This window comes from Centropristis striata, chromosome 17, assembly GCF_030273125.1.
Source record: "Centropristis striata isolate RG_2023a ecotype Rhode Island chromosome 17, C.striata_1.0, whole genome shotgun sequence".
In the NCBI taxonomy this organism is placed as follows: Eukaryota; Metazoa; Chordata; class Actinopteri; order Perciformes; family Serranidae; genus Centropristis; species Centropristis striata.
Window position 1 is genome coordinate 8,354,605 of NC_081533.1, and position 6,354 is coordinate 8,360,958.

Sequence of the window (6,354 nt, forward strand, 5' to 3'; positions counted from 1 at the left end):
TGTGATCTTGTGATTGTGTGTGATCCTGTTGTGGCGAGTGTAAAGTGAACTAAAGAAATTAAACCTTATAATTTAAACAGCCAAATTCAGGAAAGAAACCGACAACGCCACCCTGGGAATTTCACCCAGGGAATTAATTTGGGAGCAGCACACAGGTAAGGTTTACTCAAAGGCAGGAGACGTGGTTATGAAAATAGAAATAGTTTTATTATATTTTTTTCACAATAATCTTAAAAACAGTCCTTCAAATATAAAAGCAAGAAAAGCAAACTGGGGGGGAGAGCTGGAGCTGACTGGATGGACAAGGGCTAGTGCAGAGGGGGGAGGAGATCCACCAACAATAAAGAAATCAACTTAAAACACCCGACATACGTGATACACTCTAGTGAAGACCACTCCCTGGACACAGCAAACGACGGAAAAGGGGAGGACACCACCACCCGAGCACGAGCACCACCACCACCAGTCTCCAGCAACTAAAGAAAAAGGGATAAACAAATTAGTGGGCAAATCAACAAAAACAAACACAAAATCAAATGTTAACAAAATCAGTGACTGCCCATTTTAATCCTAAAATAACATGGTGTACAAAATAATCCTAAAATAAACACTTATAATAAAACACTCATTCCGGGTCTGGATCAAAGTCCGAATCAGTGTTCTGGGGGCACGGTGTGGGCCGTCAACGGCGGGCAGCAGCTCGGCTGCAATACACCAGATCTATTGAGCGCGGTTGCGCATTTAGCAGCCCAGGAACGAGCTCCAGCAGGGTGATTACAGATGACAGTTTTAGTGGAGACAACGTCTTTAGTATGGACAGTCTTTAATAAAGACAGAGCGGCCACGGAGACAGCCGCGGAGACAAAGCAGCAGCAACCACCAGCTAATTGCACACTCCTAATTAGAAAGAGATACTGTTAGCATTACGGCTTGATATTATAATACTGTAGTTGACCATACTAATACACACATACCTGTTAGGGACACACACATACTCTCAAGGAGGAGAGAGGGAGAGAGGACACCGGCCGCTGCTGGCATTCACCTGTGACCACACTAGCGTTAGCCGTCAGACAGTATCAATTAACACGCCGGGAAAGAGGGGACACTCACCAAACAGAAGGCACCGCCGCATATGAGTTGCCCAGAGCAGCATGCAAACAATCACCCTGCAAACACAAATGCCGTGAGCACGCAGAAAGAACCAAGCGATCAATGAGTTGAAACAGCGGGCAGCCATACCTGTCGGCTAAACAACCGGGAACCCGGAAGTGACGCACCAATGACGCGGATGCAAAAGGAATCGCGAGGAGAGGACGGCGGCTTTTATACGGCCCACCTCATTACCGCCACCAGTGGCACTAAACAGCCAGCACCTCTATGCTGCTACACTGTCATCAACTCTGGTTTTTATTCTAGTGGGACTCTATTTTATTGTGTGTCTAGCCTAACAATTTTGGTAATTTTGTGTCTTTTTTGCATCTTTTTTTAGTTATTTTGTGTCTTTTTTGGTCATTTTGTCTTTTTTAGTCATTTAGTGTCTTCTTCTGTGTGTTTTTTTTGGTCATTTTGTTTTCTTATTTTTTGTCTTTTTTTGGTCATTTTGTCTTTTTTTAGTCATTTTGTGACTTCTGTGTCTTTTTTAGTCCTTTAGTCCATCATAAAATGTGATTTTGAATCTTTTTTTTAACTTTCAAAACACTATCATGCTCAATAAAGAATTTTAAATGTTGCAAATGTGAACAAAGGTGTCAAACCTAACATAAGAGGGTTCCATCCAGTTCTATCATTTTCTACTAAATATATTTGAGCTTGTCTCCAGTTTTACTTGGTATATCATCATCAAAGTGAAACTGGCCTCATGGAGTTTACAGCCAGAACTTTAGAGGTAAATTTACAGTAGGGCTCCACGCTGCTTTGTTTTCTAGTCTGTTTGGAGCTTTTGGTGACTCCAGAGGGTTAAGTGCTTACACTATGTTAATGTTAATTCCTTTTGACTGTGACTGTGGGATGTCAGTAAGAAATTAATACTGCAAACACAATGGAACATAAAGAGAAACAGGAGGAAACAGATTTGACAAGTTTTTTTGTACTCTTACCCCAAAAATCTCTGTAAATGTCGTAATGATGTAATGAAGGGTTGTGAATCTCCTAAATGAGCAACAGTCCAACCTCCAGCCACAGCACCCAGAGACATAATGGAGCCATTATCCCACCCCAGCAAACAGATTGTGGAAGAAGACAGAGTGATATTGTTGAAGGCGTCAACATGGTGTGAGTTGGATGATGAGGTCTGGTCTACCACAGTGGAGAACTGTGCCAACCACTAGAGGCTCATTTCAAGAGGTACACATGTTAGCAGTCAAACTGTGCAGTCAGCAGAAAGCGTCTTGTAAAACAAGACAGAATCTTCTCCCACTGTGATTTTATCACTACTCAGTTTAAATGAGGTGTTTAAACGGTAACACACAGGAAAAACAACACATTTCTTCTACACTAAAAAAACAAACAAAACAGATACGAAGCCTTTAGCAATAGTAAATAGCAGGTTTGGAAAAAAAACTCCCAATATGTTAATAGAGACAGCACGACACATCATACAGAGGTAAAAACGTATTAGTGCCACAATACGCAACCGAGGGCTGAAACACTAATTAAGTCTGTTTCTAATGATTATTTTCACATTTTATGTCTACAAGAGAGGACAATTTAGGCATGGGAAGTTTATTTGTATAGCACCTTTCAACATCAGGGCAATTTTAAGTGCTTTACACAAAACATTTTAAAGAGACATATATAAAATGCCTTTCAAGTATGAATTATTTTTTATTTTTTATTGACATCCAGAATCAGACATTTACAATGTATACATCATGTGAGCATACTTGCATCTGTTGTATGCCCTAAATGCTGAAATAATATCTTAGTTTATATCCAAGTAATGAGAAGAAAAACAAACAACCATAACTACAACAACTAAATTAAACAAAAAACTATGTATCGTATGGGGGGTATTTCACATTTGAAGATATCCTGTAGGGCAGTGATTCCCAACCAGGGGGGCCAGACCCCCCAGGGGGGCGCCAAAGATCCACAGGGGGTCGCAAAGCCCTCTTGATTTTAATGGGTGTAATAAATCTAATGTGTTTAAATATAGATGAGTCAGCATTTAATTCATTAGTGTGACAAAAACAACTAAATAAGGGCTACATTAAACATTTATTTATTTATTTAAATAAATAAAAAAGTCTTTTGAGTGCTCTCTCCTTAATGCACAAGCCAAAAAGCCACACAGCATTGGGGAAACCCTGGTTAAACCTGCTTGCATTAAAATGGCTGAGATGCTATGTAGACCTCAGGTGGCTAACACATTTAAGACTGTACCACTGTCCCATAACACAGTGAAGGGTCGCCAAAGTTTACAATGGTAAAAAATGTGGGTCCCTCAAGAAAAAGGTTGGGAATCACTGCTGTAGGGCATTGTGTATTTCTCCAGTAGTCCCTCGTGACGGGGCAGTCCCAAAAAACATGGTAGTGGTTTATACTTTGATTTCTGCAGTTCCTCCAGCAGACAGCAGAGTTATTATCATAGTGAGACTTCTGGGAGGGTCTTATAAAGTACATAATTAGGCGCTTCCAGCCAAACTCCCTCCACTTTTGCGAGCTACACATCCATTGATACCTCCATATTGCCGTCCATTCTTCCTCACATATATTTATCCCTCCTTCCTTCTCCCATTTTATTTTAATATATGAAGTTGAATGTGATTTCAAATCCAAAAGACCCTGATACAGGCATGAAACAATTCTATCAGTAATTTCTGAATTACAGGCTTTTATAAACAACTAATCAAACGTGTACTTGTCTTTGTTACATTTCTCATCTTCATATCAAGTATAAAATTTAAGACTGAAAATGAGCAGATAAAATATTTAGGAAAAAATATAAAAGTATATAGAATTTTAAAATTGAAAGCGAGCCGATGAAATATTTATCTAAATATCAAATATCAAAGGAATAAAAGTTACGGTTCAGTAAAGGCAGTGGCAAACAGAAAGTCTTCAGCCTTGATTTAAAGGCGTTGAGAGTTGCAGCAGATCTGCAGGTTTCTGGGAGTTTGTTCCAGATATGTGGAGCATAAAAACTCTGCATCTCCATGTTTAGTTGTGACTGTGGGAACACAGAGCAGACCAGTCCCAGATGATCTGAGGGTTCTGGGTGGCTTGTAGCTAAGCAGAAGATCAGAAATGAACCATTCAGTGGTTTGTAGACCAACAATAGTATTTTGAAATCAATTACTTGGCAAACAGGAAGCCAGTGTAAGGACCTGAGAACTGGACTAATAAGATCCACTGTTCTGGTCTCAGTGAGGACTGGAGCAGCAGCGTTCTGAATGAACTGCAGCTGTCTGAGCCACCTGTACAGACTCTGTTACAGTAGTTGAGTCTGCTGAAGATACGTAAACGTATGGGCATGTTTTTCCAAATCCTGAGTCGGGGTTTGACGATACACTCAGCTCAAGAGATGAGATAAGATGAGAGGAGACACGATATTGGGTTTATGAGAACGAGACGAGACAAAATTTTAAGAAAACTGCAATGACACAATATATGACTGGACCAACAGACTTTTATTTAGGGATTTAGAGACTCTGGAGGTGACGTATGGTTTTCAATAGTTGCGTAACCGATTAGCGACAGTTTCAACCGTGATCACATAATCGATGGATTAAACACGGGAGACGCAACTGTGGCCGCCGTCGCTGACTGTGCACAACGTCAGCAACTGATCATAAACAAAGCAGCATGGCTAATTATGCATAGCGTCTCCACTGTTCATAAACATGGTGATCGTGAATTAACCGGCATCGCTAACTGTGTAAACAATCAAAGATCTCTAAGTGAACACCTCCTGCAGCAGCAGCAGCACATACACACTGTACTGCTACAGAGCTAACTGTTAGCCTATTAGCAGGACTGTGCCGCTTCAATTCGTTCTTCAATTCGTATATATATATATATATATATATATATATATATATCAAAGCTCCATAAAGTGCACATTTGAATAAAAAAATATGTTAAATAAAAATAGCCTATAAAAATATTTTTTTATATGATAATAACGAACATTACAAAATAACTAAATATGACAAACCCTAGTTAAGGGCAGCATTTATTTGTAAAGAAAGATTTTTTTTTAACTATATCGATATATGCAATATGGTCTAATTCCATATCACATTTAAAAATATATTGATATATTTTTTATATCGATATATCGCCCAGCCCTTACTAAGACCTGGTTAAAACAAGAAATTCAAAGAATTTGTGTGCCTTTCAATCAACTTTAGAATGAGTTTGCAGAGCTTGAGCTTTTATACTTTTCCAGTATAACTACATTGACAAAGAAAGAAAAGCTTTTTCAAATGTTCCCAGTGCATCCCTGTGTGTACCTCACAATAAACCTCCTGCTGAATAATAATGAAGCTTCACTGCAGGTCTCCACTACATTCCCTCTCACAACTCTGTCTCATAATAAAATCATTTATTGCCCTCTGAAGCAGTCAGTAAAACTCAGAATGTGTGTTGTTATCAGCCACTCTGTTGAATTTTTTGTGGTTCGGTTTTACACCATAAAGTGAAACTAACTGTGTTTAATTAACGTCATCATGTGTGAATACATCCAACTACAAGTGTGAGTCTCAGAAAGTGGCACTAATGTTTCAGCTCAGTTGGCAGTTAGTGAATGATAAGAGGAACCCTCCTGTGGCTGGAAAATCTGCCTATTGTATTTGGTTTGATGGCCATTAGGCTGCAGCTTGTCAAAAATGATGTGCTTGTTATGTGAAAAAAACTCAGTCAGGCTGCAGAAGAGATGAACATTGGAGTCTGTTGCAGAGACAGTGGAGCTTTTTCCTCATTCTGCTGAATTAAATCATTCTGTTGGGTATGAACAGCTGAGACGCCTTCTGCACAAAAAGAGCTGACTCAGAACTAACACCAAAAGTTTCTGCAACCACACACACTTCCTGCACAGTATTGTAGTACATACGTTGGATTGTAATAGTTCAAGTATTTTATGATAAATGCATGTTTAAATTCTGCAGTAACGTGTTGCCCTGGAGTAGTATGTCCCACTATAACCAGTCCACTCAGTCTATGTCCCACTATAACCAGTCCACTCAGTCTATATCCCACTATAACCAGTCCACTCAGTCTATATCCCACTATAACCAGTCCACTCAGTCTATATCCCACTATAACCAGTCCACTCAGTCAATGTCCCACTATAACCAGTCCACTCAGCCTCTGTCCCACTATAACCAGTCCACTCAGTCAATGTCCCACTAT

At 39.5% G+C, this 6,354-nt stretch overlaps 1 long non-coding RNA gene across 1 annotated transcript; it reads right to left on the reverse strand.

Annotated features, from left to right (window-relative positions):
* Positions 1–916: 916 nt before the first annotated feature.
* Positions 917–1,299, reverse strand: LOC131989431 (uncharacterized). Its single transcript, XR_009395951.1, has 3 exons — positions 1,243–1,299; positions 1,114–1,169; positions 917–1,045 (listed from the first exon to the last, which is right to left on the reverse strand). It is a non-coding gene; the product is annotated as an uncharacterized LOC131989431 (long non-coding RNA).
* Between the last annotated feature and the right edge of the window lie 5,055 nt (positions 1,300–6,354).